General features: G+C 39.7%; 1 protein-coding gene across 19 annotated transcripts in view; it reads left to right on the top strand.

Annotated features, from left to right (window-relative positions):
* TENM3 (teneurin transmembrane protein 3) overlaps positions 1–18,452 on the top strand; it is a 1,299,256-nt gene that overhangs the window by 443,756 nt on the left and 837,048 nt on the right. The window lies entirely within an intron of this gene.

Below are 18,452 nucleotides of genomic sequence, written 5' to 3'. Positions count from 1 at the left end.
AATTAAAACTTAATCATACCAAAAGCTGGGATTCTTCTGATTCAGCGAACTTGTAATCTTTTATATTTTAGTAGTTTACTTTAAATGTATTGGCTCTCAGAATGAAAGCCACAAAATTAGTTTTATCTGGCTGTAGAACATTTCCTTTGAACTTACATGGCATATATTACCTTTCTTTTGAGTCCTTTACTTGTTTACGTGTTTTTAAGCCTTTCAGGAATTCTGAGTGGCAGGATTTCTATTTTCTTGCATGAAAGTAAAATATCTGCTGTGCCCTTTAAAGATCACACTGCACATGTTCCCTAGGCGTATTCATTTTTTCCATGCATGATACACACGGCATTAGAAGTATGAAGATTAATAATTCAAAGCAGTATCTTAAAAGTCAAGTAAAGAATTTAGGACTATTGCAAAGAAATTCAGTGCTTGACTCCTTATGAGTCTGCCTGACTGAAATAGTTTGATCCATGTAAGATGGGGTAAAAAAACAATGTCATGGTAAAAGTCTCAAGAATCACAACTGATATGCATTTGACTAGTAGATTTTGTTGTTCTGGATGTTAATTCTATAACTCAGTGTAACTTTCATGCTGTTGGAACAGTAAAATACTGTGCACAGAGTGGGAAATCAACTTCACTCCACAAACACACATCTACAATTTTAATAGGTTTATTGTGCAGATTGCATGTGTAATTAACAATTTAAATATTTGTAAAATTCATTTCTTTTCTATTGATAAGGGGTTTCCATAGAAGATATTTAAAGTGTAAGGTTCTAAAGCTACTAACATAGCTGAGTCATTTTTGTGTTTGTAGAGTCTAAAGTGTAGCTACAACTTCTCTCACAGATTCTGAAACAATAACAGGTATACCCTAAGCTCCCATGAGTTGATGCAAGTCAATTTGCATCCCTGATTTTCACATTTGTAATGGGCCAGCCATGAAACTGTCCTGTGACTTTATCTAACTCATTCTCCAGTGTGTATACCACATTGTAAAGATCAATGGACATGATAATTATAATTATTGTGTGTCACTTGTTGTGTTCTGGTTGTGCAACAGATCTCCAGTTGCAGAAATGGGACTTACCCCTTTTCTCCTCCAACATGCAACCCACTGTGCACCCTCAAAACATTCTATGGAGAGCTGGGTTACCACCTGGGGCAGATTTGGGGGGTGGGGAAGAAAAGGAATTATGCTGTGTATTCTGATGTGATGTTGGAGCTTGCCTACTATATTTTGGTTCTGAACTGGAGTACTGGTGCAAAAGCAGAAAAAAAGATATTCAGGCATCTTATATGCCTCTGTATACTTAAAGTTGCATGTGTTTTCATGTGTGTTGGAACAGTGAAGACAAAGGCTGAACAGTAGTTGCAGATTATCAGTAGATTGGTGCTGAATAGACACAGTAGTGGTTCATATTAAATTTAGTGATGTGCTCTTACTGAGTGGTAGCAAAAGTGATTCAATAGGAACCTGCAGGAAGAAAGCTAATCTGAGTGATTCTATTACTAACTAGCTGTGAAATGCGAGAAAGTCAGCCTTCTTGTATTAAATAAGGCTTGGTGAGAGAACTAGAGGTGTGTGGTGTGAATAAGTGCTTATTTTTGTCTAGTGGTTACTAGAGCACTAAACGTTGCTGGGATATCATCCAGGTGGCCTCACAGCTGATGCACCGACTTCAGCTAATGAAAGGCACTTCATGTTGCGGAGGTCATTTGGGCTTCCAGCAACAATGTTGAATCAACAAGCACCTCCATATTCCTGTTTTGGAGATGAAATGGTTGGGAAGAGGGACTTGTTCTTATTCATAATCACAAGTGTTTTCTGCTGTTAAGACCTTCCTTAGTTTCAGGCTGTAGCTGCATCACAGTTTTGAAGCTAAATTCAATCTGCTTTATTAATAGCGCAATCCTACATAGGTTTACTAGGAAATAAGCCCCACTTTCCTGAGTAGGACTTAGGCTGAAATCTAAACTATCCCCCCTTCTCCGTCAATGTGTCTGCATGGAGTGGTAGGGACACCATTGCATCTGCAGCCCTGTTGGGAGGGTGGAGGAAGGGATTTTGCTGTGTCAGTCTGGAGCTGGCATAACAGCCAGGCCTGAATTTGGCCCTATGCACAACAGCAGTGAAATGGGCTTGGGATCTAATGGATCATCGGCTGGTCCAGCTCCTATTTGCACTCAGAGCACCCCAGTTCCACTGGCTACCTCTGGCGGGGATTCTGCCGGTATCCATTCCACCCAGGAGGCCACCTAAACCAGGAAACTTGGACAGAGGAACACTCCGCTCATTCCAACTCTTCGCCCAGTGAGGGGGTGTGGTTAGCTTGCTCTGTTGCTTCTGAATAAATATTTATTTTTATTACTTGTATAAAATTGTTATATGCTACCTAATTATGTGCTACCCAATATGTTCTTTGGACAGCTTATAGTTTCAACAAAATGATAAAATATAACAATTAATCTTATAGCAAAGCAGCAGAATTTTAAAAATAAAAAGAATGACAAAATCTTAGAAGGCCTGGAAAATGTTAAGGATAAGGTTGTGAGAATGTCTGGGTTCTACAGCACCGTTGATCCCGCTGAACTTTAATTCCATGCAAAATGCATACGGCTGTGTTGCGTACCTGTTTCTGGATTTAGTGATAGTCTGAATGTCACACAGACTCAATACACTAAGGGAAGGAATACAATTAAAATGACTCCAAGAAGATCTTTTACCTTTAGTAATATTAATCAGGGATACATTTCCATAAACACATTTTTCTGTAAACAATTTGCAAGGGAATGCATTTCACGCTGTTTTAACATGCTGAGACCAACTTTATTCTGATTCATTCTGGTCTTTTTAAAAGCACCAAAAGAGGAACCATTCTGTGCTTGCTGGAGGGCATCGTGTCACAAAGATTAGAAAACTATAAAAGATTGTATGCTGCCTGATACTGGCCTTAAGACATTTAAAAATTACTTATTTCCAAATAACCCTTTCAGATCCCAAAATTCACAAAGAAAGGAAAAAAAACCCTGAATATTAATACTAATCATGTAGATTTATATAGGATACCCTATGACTTCTAGCTTCTTTAAAGTTTGACATAATTTTTACGATGATATACAGTGGATTTGGTAATTATTTTGATAGATGTTTGAAACTATTCTATCCAAGTTGCTCTGTTTTTGACCCAGAATTAAACTTGAGGTGCAGTGAACCCAACTCACTGTCTTTCTAACACAGTAGCAATTCCCTTTTCTGTCTAATTAGTAGAAGCCCCAGGAAAAAGAAGAAGCAAGGATTGATTCGAACACTGGCCTGAACCACAGTGGCCCCTACCCTGTACGCTGCAAGACATTGCTTCCTATCTTTGTGAGCTATTTTCGGCTAAAATGAGCAATGAGATATTTCTTGAGATTCTATACAAGCCCATTATTTGGAAAGATGCCTTTAATCCTCAGAGTTCCCTACAATTAACTCCAAGAGCCTACATGAAAGACATTGTCAACTGTTTTCCTTAAAGGAAAGTATATCTCTATGAATCTTTCCATTCTGTCTGAGGCAATCAAAAAGGATTTATTGCCTGTGTTTTTTCAACACATAAGGAACAACCCTGTAAATTCTGTACACAAGTATGTAGCACAGGAGAAATTCAGCTCAGTTTGCATCAAAAGACGAGCTTACTTAAGTTGTATTTTCTGAAAAAATACACAAACCAAAGTACAGCCATCCTTTGAAATTTGCACATCTCCAGATTTTTCAATATGCTTGTCTAAGGTCCAGCTCCGAGGGCCTTCTGGCAGTTCCCTCACTGCGATAAGTCAGGTTTCAGGGAACCAGGCAGAGGGCCTTCTCGGTAGTGGCACCCGCCTTGTGGAACACCCTCCCATTAGATGTCAAGGAAATAAACAACTACTGTATCTGACTTTTAGAAGACATGTGAAAGCAGCCCTGTTTGGGGAAGTTTTTAATGTTTGATCTTTTATCATGTTTTTGGGAGCCGCCCAGAGTGGCTGGGGAAACCCAGCCAGACGGGAGGGGTATAAATAATAAATTAGTAGTAGTAGTAGTAGTAGTAGTAGTAGTAGTAGTATCATCTACCCAAGTAATATGTACAAAAATTAATATACTAAGCTAAGGTGTGCATACCAAATGCATGTAGAGGTCAAAATACTATACAAAATACATTATGTTAGGGGAACTGTTTGCAAAAATGTGTGTATTGTTCAAACCCACATACAAAAGTGTACCACCCATCACTATGGGCTGTTTATACTGATTCACAATATAGATCCATCTAGCTCAATGCTGCCTATTCTGACTGAATAGTTCACCAAGTCTCAGGTCTTTCCTTGTTTTGGCTGGGAAAGAGGGGTATTAAACTCAGGACTTTCTGCTTGCAAAGCATGTGCTCTGATAACAGTCCTACTTCATTTGTTGTGCTAGTGATGGACTTGAACATTTTCCTGGGGATTGTAGGCCCATAACAGTAGTAAAGGTAAAGGGACCCCTGACTGTTAAGTCCAGTCTTGGACGGCTCTGGGGTTGCAGCACTCATCTCGCTTTACTAGCCAAGGGAGCCGGTGTTTGTCCGCAGACAGCTTCTGGGTCATGTGGCCAGCATGACTAAGCTGCTTCTGGCGAACCAGAGCAGCACACGGAAATGGCGTTTACCTTCCCGCCAGAGCGGTACCTACTTGCACTTGATGTGCTTTCAAACTGCTAGTTTGGCAGGAGCTGGGACCGAACAATGGGAGCTCACCCCGTTGCAGGGATTCAAACCGCTGACCTTCTGATTGGCAAGGCCTACACTCTGTGGTTTAGACCACAGCACCACCCGCATCCCTTAACAGTAGTATAAAGGGTTAAAAGCCACTCTTCCAGGTAAAGGTTAAGGGCAGCTCATGACACTAAGCGCTGTGCATTTCTGTTACTTGAACCTTTCTTCTGTCAGCTCTTCTGATATTTGCTGTGTAGAGAGACTTGCTGTATCTTGTGTCTTTCATGTTGGACACACTGTTTTGTACGTAACAAAAATGAGACATTTTTCACCTCAGTTTTTAATATGTGGGATATCTTTCCTGCCTTTGTTCATGGGTGTGAATTTTTTAATTGCTCTACTGAAACTCATTTACTTTTGAGTTTTAATGTATATTTATGATTCAACACAAGATATACAGCAATGGTACATTTTGACATACTAATTTCCATAGGGTGAATCAAATGTAATTTTTTGTCATCACAAGAAAGTAACTTCACAAGAAAGTAACTTCTAGATAATACAATCTGTGGAACTCCTTTTTAGGATTTTATGCTACAGAAAATGTTTCTTTATATCAAAAATGTATTATTCCGCAATGTTGTATAAAAATAATTTGCTCCTTTAGTAGATTTTATCTACCCTGCAGCAGCAGAGGTTTATTGGTTTATCTCTTATTTCATTATGAGTATTAGATAATTATGATATACAGTGGGCTTGATCTCCTTCTTTAGAGATTATACAGCCATTAATGCAGAGCAAAACTATGGTGTAAAATTGTTTACATATCAGCAATAAATGTATAATGCTAAAAAAGGCATAAGGTTCCTATTACACATTTAAGACATTATCATGGTAATTTATGTCGACTTACGATAATACATAGAATTAGGATAATAGCATAATAACAAACATCAGTATCTGTAGGAAAACTGAAGGGAGTTGATCAAAAACTGCAGTTTTCTTTGAGTTAAATGAGTACCCTGGTCATTGCTCTGAAATACATTCAATAGTATTCATGAAGGCATTAGCAACTTGACAAGAACCTGATTGGAATATTGGGTTTGGAGGGGTATTTTTTTGTCACACTATTGGACGTGACCTTTCAGTCCCAGAGGATTGTTATGTTCTGTGTGACTGACTTTCCATCTCTCCCTTTGTGCACATGTGCGTAGTTAGTGATTCTGTCTATTACACCAACCAAGTAAACATTTTCTGCCTTGTGGGAACAGAGAAATGACATTGGCAATGGTCTGTAGATGCTCCCTGTCACTGTGTTTGGGCTTTGCTTTCTGAATTGTTTTGATGAAAGCAAAACTTCTCTGCCTATCAAAGGGTGTAGCTAAGATGACCAGATTCTAAAACAATACATTGTGCATTGTAACAATAAAATTGATTCTGAACACCAACACATTAACCAAACTTTCTTATAACCAGTTTAATTACTTATTTCTCCTTTCTGTTGATATAAAGGAAATATTAATAATAAATTGATTAGGGAAATTGAACTGAACATTTTTAACTCTTTTGTCCTTTATTGCATGATCAAGTGAGAAGTGATAAAAGAAAGGCAAATACAATATGTTTTTTTGTGTAGTGCAACATAAGCTGTAATGGATCCACTGAATCTGTATTGAGATGAAACACTTTCTGGAGTGCTTCAGGAAGTTCAAACATTCATAGTATTTGAGAATAGCTTTACGCTTCCACTGGCTAGGTATAAGGGATATCAGTCTTCTTGCTCCAGGGCATAAAGTAATTGCTATCTGTAGTTAAGAAGGAATTCCTTCCCTCTCACATGTGGTACAGCTCTACAAAATAGTCCAGATATATTATGGGTTTTTCATCTTGCAACAAAGTACTGGTTATAGGTCATTGCTAGAAGCAGGATAGCAACTGGAAGTGCTGGGCCAGCATTATGTTCAGAAAGTCACCTCTTAAATTCCTAAGCAGATTTAGCACTTACACCTCTCCAGGAGTGTAGAAGAAAAATTGTGGAAGATTATCCATCATTCTAATGTACATTTGTTAGGATTGTCTTCTTTTAAATCTATATTGCACAGCTCCTTGTCCTGAGTGCACTGGCCTGGTTAGATTTAGCAATACAAAATTGAGTCACGGGCAGCATCAGTTGCTCCCCCACCTCATTTCCTCTTCTGTTGCAGCTGCAAGGAGGAAATCAGAAGCTTCCACTTATATTTTAGCTTAACCACAGTTTAGCATCACAGCCATCTGAATTATAAATGGTAGATAATGGGGAGTTCAAACAAGCCAGTTTCTAACACTGAGGTTTGAACGCACACTTTGAGTTCAGAGAACACAGTAAGCTTATTCCTGACACAGAATATATATTGGTATCCCAAGGGTAACAAATAAAGCCTTGATTCTGACTGCCTGAACTATTGTACCACACTGTCCAGTGGCAGCTAGTTTTTGACAGATCTCAGTTAGATTACTCTTAAATGTTATCTGCCCCAAGGCTTCAGGGACAGCACAGAAGGTTCTATCCAATGCACCACTGTAACCATTCCATCACCATAAGGATTTACACTTGCATAATGAAACTTTCCACCCTTTCCTCCCTCATATGCATCCGTCATCTTCCCCAAACATGCTTTAGGGAATTGGGGGGAAACCTAAAACATAATGGGGGCAGACACTGGATACAAGTCAGACTAACAATCCATTGGTACAATTCTGCAGTTTGCTACTGCAATTGCTTTCTTTCTTAGAGTCTAGGAACTATTAAGACATTGCCTCAGTATCACACACTGGGGTGTACAAAATCAAAAATGGTTTTATTCTCAAGAGTGTGGGGAAAAGAAATACCTGCAAAGAAGAGGGCAGCAATAGTGATAGTGGAGGCAGTGGCGGAGCTTCATGCTCCGGCACTGGGGGGGTGGAGAGCAGGCAGGGTGGGACTGGCGCTCGCCCCAGGGGTGTGACGCCCCACCCACAGGGGTGTAGCGTGCATCCTGGGGGCGTGGCACACTGCCTGCGGGGGCGTGGTGCCCAGCCGCAATGGCACCTCGCTGGGATTGCACTGCTGGGGGCCGTGCCCTCCCCCCGCATTCCTCTTCCTCCACCAGTGAGTGGAAGTTGTTTCCTATATAGGGGGCACCCACTGAAAACACAGACCTAGATTCAAAGCACCATACATTGGATTCCATGCACCCTGGGAGCTTTGGACTTGTGCTACCTGGCAAATCTCTTTGAAACCAAAGGTCATTTTATAAGTAATATCTGATATGCCATGGGAGTTTTCCCTTCGGGGGGGAAAGTTACAATTTCCACTGACATATCCAAGGCTAGACAGCTTTGGATCCATGCCACAGCAATTAATAGGTATCATTTACTTGACCTGCATTGCATTACTTCTTTGGTCTAAAATGCACAGGTAGTCTTGCCCAGTTTGTTTCAGATTCAATCTGAAATACTTTCTGTTTCATATTCAAAGTCAACTGATCTCCCATTGTTATTTGGGGGTTTATCATCTCATTGCAGAAGAATGAACAGGCTGTTTTCCATAATAAATGATACCCAATTGGTGGCATCAGTTGTTTTCAGCAATAAAAATTACTTTTAAAATTTCCCATTTGGCCTTACATCCCATTGAAAAAAATCACCACCCAATTCAACTTTTAATTACCTCTCTAGGGGCCAGGCATGTGTATGTTTCAATGACCTTGAAGGCAGTATTAATTGTCTAGTATAACACCTAGAAGCCACTTTATTATGAAAGAATTTTGTCAAAGTGTTGCTCATTTCACTTTTTTTTCTTCAGTAGCTTATTTTTAAGCTTTGGCAGGTCAAAGGTTTAAATGAATATAAAAACAGTGAAATGATTTCACAGACAAGGAAATGTTCAGCCAAGTTTTTCTTTTCTTTTCCTCTATGACCTCTTTAGAACATATATTGGTAAGTGCTGACAATAGCTATGGTAGGAAAGGAACAGTAATTATGAAAAAAACAGTTATAAAAGTCTGATCACTTGTTCTGTTAGTATTTGCATATTCAATTCCAGAATAACTTATGAGAGAAGCACCTATGCCCTAAGGAAGGAAAATGTGGTATAAGCAAACATATCCACCTTGTCTCTCATGGACTATCATTCTAGTAAAGAGGAGCTTCATATCGTAAAATAAATATATGGTTAGTATAATCTTGGCCTCCAGTGAGTTGAGTTGATTTGTTTACTCTGGATCTGTCCTTCTAAAGAATGGGCAAGGAACTGCCAGACCACAAGTCTGATATATGCTGTAGGTAGGGATGAGTGAGATATTTGATTCAGTTCATGTTTAAAGGCCTACCAGTCAAATTTCCTGAATGTTCCTAAACAATATGCAAACCAAAACACTTATATAACTTTAGTAAGAGTGGGAGGAAATCCCCAGACCTCTTGTCATGGTCATTCACAGGGATATAAACTAATTTGGACGATTGCAACTCCAATCAAAATTCCTGAACGATATAGCATAAGCAGCAGTACAGAAATTCCCTTGCCTTCGCAGTATATAAGCATAAGAGTTCACTCTAGAGATTGGCTAATTTCCAAGTCAATATTAACCTTTTGCCTAGTGAGCAGTCCTACATCAATGCCTAGATTGTCTGCATGCATGTAAGGAATGGAGGATAAACTTGCTACACGAGGGACCACCATGCTGTGGGGAAATGTAGCAATGCTGCTTGCTTGCTTTTATTTACACATGGAGTGAGGGAGACGTGCAGCGCAGCCTTCTATACAATGAACATACAAAACAAAAGGCAACATTAGTTAACATAGGTGACAAAACAGTGCAGTAGTAGGCCATTTTTTAGCTAATAGTTATGTGTCACTATTGACACTCAATGCAATTTACAGACATCAAATAAACATGACTGGAGGTAAGCAGGAACAGCCATTAGTGCCACCTCTGAGAGGGGCATGGCTCTGCCGTTGAGCATCTGCTTTTGCGTGCAGAAGGGGCCCAGTTCAATCCCTTGCATCTCCAGGTGGGGTTGGGAATGTCCCCTGCCTGAAACAATGGAGAGCCACTGCCAGACAGTGTAGACAACAGTGAGCTAGATGCACCAATGGTCTGACTCAGTATAAGTTATGTTCCTATGATACCACTACTGGGTCCCCTGGAATGAAAGCCGAGAAACCAGGAGGACTGGTCCCTGTAATGTCACATGCACAAAGCTGGTAGGCATCTGCGAGCCCAGTTCAATATGAATTGACTTGAAAGAGAATTCTATCAAGTTTATTGGGACTTATTCCTAAATAAGGGAAGTGGGTGGCACTTTGGGTTAAACCACAGAGCCTAGGACTTGCTGATCAGAAGGTCGCCAGTTTAAATCCCCGCAATGGGGTGAGCTCCCGTTGCTCCATCCCTGCTCCTGCCAACCTAGTAGTTCAAAAGCACGTCAAAGTGCAAGTAGATAAATAGGTACTGCTCCGGCAGGAAGGTAAACAGCGTTTCCATGCGCTGCTCTGGTTCGCCAGAAGCGGCTTAGTCATGCTGGCCACATGACCCGGAAGCTGTACGCCGGCTCCCTCGGCCAATAAAGCGAGATGAGCACCGCAACCCCAGAGTCAGCCACGACTGGACCTAATGGTCAGGGGTCCCTTTACCTTTATTCCTAAATAAGTCTGCATGTGGCTATAGTCTGTGACAGCTGCATAACCACCTTACTTTTTGTCATAAGATTTTATTTTTTAAAAAAATTATAATACCACAAGATAAGAGAAACTAATCTAAACAGAAAGAGAAAGTGAAAAGAAAACGCAGAGGATTCTCTCAAATGGAGAGTGGTGGACCCTCCCAGGTCTCACCTGGTAGCTTCCATTGTGCTATGTACAAATGCACAGAAATAAACAAAAGTTGATTATCTTCCAGTGTATTGGCAGTGCAGATACTACAGGAGAGAAGTACTCTGCTGTTGAAATTACTGCTGCTTGAAACCAAATGAGTGTGAATGCACTCTAAAATCTCTTGCTGGGGAAACATCATCTGAAGCCTGTGCAAGAATTTACTATCTGGCACTCAGTGTATTCATGAAAACTATGTGAAAGATGATATTTAATTATAATGGGTTGGATCCAGGCTAAGTTAATAAGACCTAGTTCCATTTGAATCAGTGGGACCGAGGTTACGATTAACGTATCCTATTGATTTCAATGGGAGCTAAATTCAACTAGCTTAGTCTGGATCCAAACCACTTATTTTTCCTGTAGCATCCACATTAATTTCTGTACCCGGGTTTGTTTACAGATTCAGCCTGATTTTATTAAGGAAATTTCTATTGTTTGCTGTACAATTTAATGAGCTCTTGGGAGCTTTTGCATTTAAATGTCATCTAAATCACACCCTCTCTTATGAACTCTTTTGAGGCTGAATTGTGGGCCATTACATTCAAGGGAATATAACTTGGCCTTTATTAGTTTCCATTCATTGCTTTAATAAAAACTTCATTTTGAAGTAGTTAGGGTCACTACCCAGCTAATTTACCAAGCTCAGCCTTCCAGAAGACAAGCTTTCCAGAATCTAGCTACCTAAAAATCTAATGACTATTTTTACTCACAAGGTCTATAGAAATGGATTTAGTAGACCAAATGTGGAAAGGCTGTCATAAGTGAAAAGTAATTCCTCAGCTCTCTCTATGAACAAGGGCAGAACCAAATGCAATTCATGCTCAGAATATTAGTGAACCTGAACTGGATGAAGGTCTTACCCTTTCTCCTGATTTCCTGATCTAAATTGCCCCACAAGCTATTTGCACAATGGGAAGAAAGCATACAGGGACCTGGCACTGGTATGTTTTTTCTATGGAACAAATAGCATCTTGCCAGAGAAAAAGGACACTGATTCCTGTAAGTAATACAGAGAAGAGGAACAACCTTCTATTAGCATGGGGCAGCAGACATAGTTGCTGAGGAACCAAGGCTGATCCATTTGGACTATGAGTAATCAGCCCAAGGATTGATAAAGCAAATGGATTTGATCCAAATTTAATATGCATATCCCTAGTAAGGTATGATAAATAATGTCACTCAGCTGTTCATTCAAGAGGGTGAGATGAGGAGAAGCTCTAAAGCCAGGGCCGACTCTCCATCCCTATCAGCTGGCTAGTAATATTCAGAGTCTAAGCATATATACTTGAAGGTGATAAAGTAGAGCGGAGAACCAAACATACATATCACTATATCCATTTAGAACCATGTTCAGAAATCTCACACAGGTGTGTAGTTCCTATAAAGGTAGAGCATGGTTAAGGGTGTGTGGCATAACTCATCATCATCATCATCATCATCATCATCATTTATTTATACCCCGCCCATCTGGCTGGATTTCCCCAGGCACTCTAGGTGGCTTATTTATTTTAAATAAATTCATTTCCTTCCTGGGCAAATAGCAGCTTCCTAGATGGAGTGTGGTTTTCACTTGAACTAGGATATGGAGAAGTCAGAGTTCAGTCCTTCCCAGACCTCAAGGATGAGGTCTCTTCCCCTGAGGAGCAAGGGAAGCAGACCCTTCCCTCAATTTTCCACACTGCCAAAGACCCTGAGTTGCTTTTGGATCTGGGCATTGCTACCTAAGGAGGACTGGAGATTCCTAGTCAGCTCTTATGTCTGCTGGGCCACAGAAGCAGAGGAGGTGGTGAGCCAGTGTGGAATTTTAGAGCCAACATTAAAGTGCTCAGCTAACTGACTGAAGGCCAGTCAGTCTTCACAGATAGAGCAGGGATCGTCAAAGTGGTGCTCTCCAAATGTTATTGGCCCATTGGCCATGGCAGTTGGGGTGTATATACAGTAAGCTCTCAGTCTAAGCTGTTTCATTGCTGAAGCAACAGCTCCCATCCAGGTTCCTGTCTTTCTGAACTGGGGAAATGGGCATCGTTAAGTATCCTCGCTGTATGCCATGATCCTTATTGGGCTATTGTAGCTGTTATTTTGAAAGTAAAAACAAAACACGTTAAATTCATATACCCATTTAATATATTAGCTGTCTCCAACCCTCTGGAATTGTACTGAGGCTGTTTGTTGTTAAAAAGACGTCAGCAGAATGTTGGAAAAGTGTGGTATGTTTCTGTGATTTAAGGCTACTGTGGCAGTGCTTTTTTCAGGGTATGTAGTAACAGCACCTCTTTTTGTTGTTGTTAAAAAGTGTGGCACTTACAGTAACAACTTCATGTAGAGTACTGGCACCTATTTTTCTCGAAAAAGAAGCACTAGGCCTTCTATTCATTCTTTTCAGTGTTTGAATTGTTATGCTTAATATGCTATATGTTAATAGAACAGTGTACTGGGAATGAAAAGTAAATAGATTTAATTAGAGCCCTCCCCCACCCCTCAAGTCTTAGTTCTTAGCATTTGTAATACCTATACAGTGGAGCATCTAGGACAGTGTACATTAGCTGTGGAGAACCTTTGTCCTGCCATAGGTTGCTGAGCTACAACTCCCATCATCCCTAATGACAAGGGATGGTCCAGGCACAGCTATTTGGCAGGAAAATGGGAGGAGAAAAACTTATTCTGGTCATCTGCTCCCTTCTTGAGCATCCAGTTATTGCATCTAAAACAGACTTTGTGCACAAAGCTTCAGTTGTGGGATCAAGTTAGGGAACCACACATGCAGCACTTACTAGCATACCTGATTCCCCATCTATCTAAGAATACACACTGCAGACACTGTGCACACAGCTCCAGATTTCAGATTGAGATGGGAAACTACATATGCCAGCTCCTCATCTAACTAGAGGTGCATATTGCAGGCTGCTTCTGAGCATTAAGTGGATCTCTGGATCAGGGCAACTGATTATACTATGCATTTTCTTCCTGGATAGGTGTCTTTCACTAGCCTCATTGACCATAAATTGGTAGAGATTTCTTTGGATTGATCTGGTATAGTCATACATGATTTAATATAGTTTCTAGTTTGGCTTATATTTACAATACACAACTGTTTTACATCGAAGGGGAAGAAGCGTTAGCATCTGGCAACCACACCTTGATTCATTCTAGCCTCAAGTGTCACGGTATGGTGCATTAATTTCTCAGTTTGTAATTTGCCAGCTGCATTTAATGGAACCAATTTTCATTACATCTGTTCTATGGTTCAAAGAGCTGTTTTAGTTGCCAAAGGGTGCCAGCTTCATACAAATTCAGAGAGGGTGCTACTACTCTTTCTTGAAGTATTAGATAAATAGGGAAGGCTCGTTTTTTTTAAAAAAACAACAACATTATTTTTGCAGAATTAAATTCTATATTCATGGCTTACCACTGTTAGATTTCAAATTAAAAGTGTAGTAAGATCCATGCCCTGGAAATATATATTGATTTTATGTCATTTTAGTTCATAATAACTAGTGATATGAAAAGACAAGCAATCTGGTGTATGTTCATTCTTCTGACAAACTTCTTCAGCAAAACCATCAAGTTTAAGGAGGACTGAGGAGGTTTTAAATGAAACATATTAGAGAGGGAAGGTCATGTAGCTATACATTCCACAGATATCGAACAGCCTTACTTTGCTGGGGTGGCTCTGTATGGCTTGTGCATAAATTTAATTCTCATAAAAATCTGTAATCATTGTATAGCATAAAATGCAATGTTCCAAAATGACAGCCACTTTCAATAAAAAAGAGGTTTTTCCTCATGGGCCACAGAAAATTTGAAATGTTCTACTGCACTTTGAAGTTCTAAGCATCAGCCATATGAGAATTATAAAGCATTAATCCTGAAAAGTTTTCACCTGACAGTCATGAAATAGCATACCTGTGTGAAAAGTGACTCAGTTTTACTTCCTGAGGCAATGTCTTTTTTAAAAAAGTAGCTTCAGAAATACCATGCATCATGTCATATTGAAAATATGATCTTGGAATGGCTAGATCCTTTTGAAATCACTGAAGTCTATATTATAACTATATTTGTGTGAAAAGTTTCAATGACATTTTAAAAATAATCAAAAAATACTTCTTATGTGGCAGATTATATCCCAGCTGCTTTGGCTGACTGCTTAAGCCAGTCTCAAAATAAATTGCTAATGCCGATCCGTCTCTATTAGAACTGTTAATTTCTAAATGTCATACACACACACACACACACACATATATATATATATATATATGCACAGTCCAGGAATTTCTCCTGCTCATGCTACCTTGAAAGATTGGGACCTTACAAAAGCCTGTGTCTTTTGCTCAGATCCTATGCAGCTCAATGCAGCTCATGCAATATTGCATAAGAGGCTGCTGGACCAGCCCAATGGCTCATCTAGTCCAGTATCCTGTTCTATCTGTGGCCAATTAGATGCCTACAGGAAGCCTTAATGCAACAGTGCTCCAGCCTTCTTTCCCAGTAACTGGTATTCAGAAGCATACTGCCTTTGACAGTAGCAGTTCCTGAGACCTCGGTTATTAGACATCCCAACCCCCCAACCCCCGCCAAATACTAGGTTAACAAAAACAGGGAACACAGTAGGTTTGATCAACAGGTTTAATCCAAATGTGTCCTCTTAGCAGAATGTCCCCTTCCATGTGAATGGGGCTTGGACCCAGCAGACATTTCTACTAGTGGAGTGCAGCAGGGAGGCAATTTTAACTTCTCAAAATGTCCCCTTTCCCTCCATGCTATCTCCCACACTCCTCCAGAGTTTCCCCCAAACCTCTGGAGCAGGTTTCTAGCGGGTGCAAAAGAAAGGTGGAATCAATAATACTCTGTTCTTGAGTAGAACTCTAGATCCAGAGCACTGAAAATGAATGTGACTGATGCCCCAGGAGCAGGTCTCATTGATTTACTAACATAATGTACATATATTTTTATTTTGCATATTTGTAATCCCTCGTGTCCTCCCCTTTCCTTTTTTTTATTTCAAGAATGTGACATAACGTGGGTCAAAATTCAAGGGTATTCAAAATGCATTTAAAAGTGGGGTTAGATATTGCTTTATAGTTCCCCTGCAAGTATTTGTATTTGCACTTTTGAGGGAGCAAGGCACTTTGGAGTGTCACATACAGATGTTCTCTTTAGTACTGGAAGTGGAAACCTGTATGAAATCTCTGGCCAACTGTATAGTTCTCCTTGCACTGACCTTGTTTTAGGATTTTAGAAAAGCCATCCAGTGTTGCCCAGTTCTGAAGAACACAAATCGGCCTGTCTTCAGAAGTTCTTTTTTTAAAAAGCCATTTGCTTACTATTTCTGTTTTTTTGGGTGAGTTTTTTCCTTTTCCTTTTAGTTGCTGGATTTCAAGTTTCAAGGGCAAATTTCACAATAATTTTGTTTATAACAGCAAGCATGATAACTCATATGGACTCTCACTAAAATTTCAAAGGCTACACACATTTCTGGCTACAATGTAACTGCATGAGTAGTTAGAGAAGTAATGTTTATGCATTTTCAGCAGTATGCTGAGAGCAGCAAGGGATCTCTCCCCTAGCATGAGTGAGATAAATCACAAGTTTACAGAGTAGCTTCCCTGTGGGTTTTAGATTGGTCACTTTGTTTTAAACGTACAGAGGTCCATTTTTACAGGCATTCCAAACTTGTCAGGTCTGGATGCTAAAAATGCAATTTCTTTTTCCAAATAAGAAAAAATATGCAATCCTTTGAGACTTTCTGATCTCTTGTCTTATCTCATTACATGGAAGAAGAAGAAGAAAGTGAGCCATGGCAGCTTTTAAACAGCCTGGCAAACAGCAGGACAGTTGTGGTCCCCCCCCCCCAAGTTTATTTTATATGCTAAGCTAATGATCACATTTACATTTTTCAAATGTAAAAATAAATCTTACAGTAGAATGGTATGTCTGTGGCTGAAAGCGCAAGAATATGAATTCAGTGATTATGCTGCAATATCATGAGGTCCTGAAAGGGACAGCGCAAAGCAGGGAGGATTGGGGGGGAAAGTATCTTTCTGCAGAAAGACTCAAAATAAGTATACATTTTAAGTAAGGGGAGATTTCAAGAAATGTAGAAAGCAAAACAATAAACTGCAATATTAGAAGCACATGTTAACAATTCCTGCCATACTATATCTATATCTATTGATCGATAGATTGTTAACATGTGCTTCTAATATTGTATCATTGGCCCATCACCATGCCCACCAGTCAAAGAGGCAGTTGAATCCATCACTTTAAATTTTTGACATATGCAATGCTTATGAAAGTAAACATATAATTTCAGTTATATGTTTACTTTCATAAACATATAACTGAAAATAATATACAGTATTTACAACCTCATGCTTATTCACTTTGTTTCTTATAGAGAGCTCCTGCACAGGTTTCTCCCTATCAACGTTTAGTGATCTTCCTCTGTCTGTTTCACTTCAGACAGATCACACTGAAACACACAGTGTCATCAGCAGTACCCAAAGAAGCCTCTCTCTGCAGCCATTCTACCTCACACACACACACACACACACAGAGAGAGAGAGAGAGAGAGAGAGAGAGAGATCAGAAAGCAGTTAAAAATGACAGTTACTTGAATAATAGTCACAACAGGATGGAATGCCTCTTTCATGTGACTCACAGTCAGCCAATCACATGAGAGCTACTGCCAAAGGGGGGAGACCATGTTAAAAATACACAGTAATTTAACATAAGTGAACATTGCCATTTCAGGAAATTAAACCATTATCCTTAACACATACATGTGCCTGCGGGGGCCAGTATGGGAAGATTTACTTCGGAATGTGGAATGAATCACAATTCTAACCAACCCAATATATAACTTCACTGTGATTACTAATATAATCCTATATATTCTACTCAGATGTAAGTTCAAATGTGTTCAAGGAGATTTACTCTCAAGTGAGTGTGCATAGGATTGTAGTTCTTCGGTGCTCTACCTATCACCAGCTCTGCCTATGTTACCCCTGGCTTCCGACCATTATCTGCTTTCTGCCCCACCAGCCCCAGGGATCACCAACCCCCAGTTCTAGGGCATTTCCTGGCACTTAGAAAGGAGTGGTTACATGGCAGTGGTGTATGTGTGTTCAGTTATGTGTGTGTTTTAGTTCGTGCTCTCTTCCATTTGCAATCCCACAGTAACACTGTGGTCGACTTGATTGCAAATTGAGGATTCTCTCTGTCTAACACAGAACACAAATGTCTCTGCTGCACTCTAAAGAAAGTTATGCTTATATTCCTGTTAAAATTAACAGGTCTTAATTTAATCAGGACTAACATGTCCCATTGATTTAAATGCATATAAGCATAATTAACTTGAGGCCAAATAATGTAATACAATCTATGGTACAAGACATGAAACTACATCAGAAGAAAATTCATCTTCAAATGCAAATAATAATTGCCTATGTTACCAACATGGTAGGTGTGTATACACACACACACCATGTTGGTAACAGAGGCACTGTGTGTGTGTGTGTGTGTGTGTGTGTGCGCGCGCGCGCTTTTTAACAGAAAAATTCATGCCACATTGATTTTTGAATATTCACACATGATGCAGTATGTGCTATAACGTCAAATGGGGGGGAATTGTTGTTATTAACATTGAGGCATCTTGTGAATAGGCTTTCTGCATAGAATTATTTAGGCTCATCTGGCCAGACACTAAATATAACTTTCTTTGATAACTTCCTTTTGAGCATAGTATAAACACAATGTGGAATCACAGTGCCTCATTGCCTTATTTCGATTAGTAGAGAAATTAATGACCAAAAAGAGCAGCACAAAGTGTTTTTTCTCCTTCCT

Source organism: Podarcis erhardii (genome assembly GCF_964252035.2).
Source record: "Podarcis erhardii genome assembly, chromosome: 9".
In the NCBI taxonomy this organism is placed as follows: domain Eukaryota; kingdom Metazoa; phylum Chordata; class Lepidosauria; order Squamata; family Lacertidae; genus Podarcis; species Podarcis erhardii.
This window is presented reverse-complemented; position numbering and strand designations above follow the sequence as displayed.